Genomic DNA, 1565 nt, shown 5'->3' with positions numbered 1-1565 from the left:
AGTTTTGAGTGTGTGCAAGGCGTTTTGACAGGCAGAGAGCTTTTGTAGGGGATGCTTGCTTCGATGGTTCACGGCTGGGAGGAAGGCATGCACAGAAATTTTTAAACTTAAAAAAATACTGAAGCGAAGTATGCACTTCAACAGAAAAGTAATCGCCTATCTCGATGCGTGGGAAATTTCTATTAAAGTTATTATTTCGTGTTGCGGACAGACTTGATATGCTTGTCAAGCGGGAGCCTGATTGTCGGAGCCAAACATTTGAAATCGAGGTTATGTTTGTTTCGGATGAATTACTAAAGAGAGTCAAGGAGTATTGCATTCAATCAAAATCAAAAACCAAAAAAGATGTTTTATGTGTTGTCATTTATTACAAGTATCGAAAGTAAAAATTGATTCTTCTCAATTTTATTGATTCATAATTCATGTTTATTACGTTCGAAATAATACAACCATACTTCGGCTGACGAATTTTGATTTGCGTGGTTATATCGAATCGTAATGCTCCAAATATTCATGTTCAGTGGTATCATTACTCCGAACAAAAAAGATGAGCATAAACTCTGATCCAATGTCCAATGATGTTTTTGTCTAGTTATTATCATAAAATTTGAGCCACTTTGAGCGGAGAATAAAATCCGTCGGGAAACGATAGTAACTCAAACAATCCTTTCTGTTGTTCCTTTGGTAACCTTTAATCGAGCATCGTGTTGTAATCGATAAGTTAGTTATGGGTAAAAATAGAATAGTTATACAATAATCAACTTCCCGAAAACTTTCGTTTGAACATATCGATATTTCATTCGACTGTACAAGCCCTTTAAGTTTATATGGGAATTACTATGGGAAAAGCAACCAATTCATTCAATCGGTCATAGTGTTTGCCCATGTGCTCTTGGGGAGTAGAGCTACGTTGATACTGTGAGATACATTTATCAGTTACAACTTTGCCGAAGACCGTTTTCAAATCACAAAATTCTTCTAGATTTTGGGACCGCAGTCATCGATTAGAAATGTACCGAATTTTGGATTCATCACGGGGAGTACTGAAGTAATCCCACTTGTAGAATCAGTAACCACTTTAATTTTGAGTCCATGGCTTGCGACAAATCAACTTCATGATTTAGCAGACCAAGTCTAAATAAAAATATTTCGACCGTTTTTGGATGACTTTGCCACATGCTGGATTGTTTCGAATACCGGATCACTGGTGGAAGTGGCCATTATATTGGTGAATCTGAAACCTGGCTTCCGACATATCAACTCTAATGAATTTGCAAATTAAGCCTGATTCGCTGCTGACAAGTAATTTCTCGGCCTATCTTGATGCATGGGAAATTTCTGCAAAGAATCGATCAAGAATGCGCTTTTTTCTGATCGCAGTACGCAGTTGAAAATAAATGTCAGTTCAAATTGGAGTCGCTGTAGAAAATTTCTGCAAGGAATCTGCGAGAAATTTCTTCAGCGATTCCTTTTCAGTAGAAAATCAGGCTTTAAGTATTAATTAAAGCTACGTATGCACTTCGACAGAGAAGTCATCGCCTATCTCGATGCGTGGGAAATTTCTT

The sequence above is a fragment of the Aedes aegypti genome, chromosome 2, assembly GCF_002204515.2.
Source record: "Aedes aegypti strain LVP_AGWG chromosome 2, AaegL5.0 Primary Assembly, whole genome shotgun sequence".
Classification (NCBI taxonomy): domain Eukaryota; kingdom Metazoa; phylum Arthropoda; class Insecta; order Diptera; family Culicidae; genus Aedes; species Aedes aegypti.
This window is presented reverse-complemented; position numbering follows the sequence as displayed.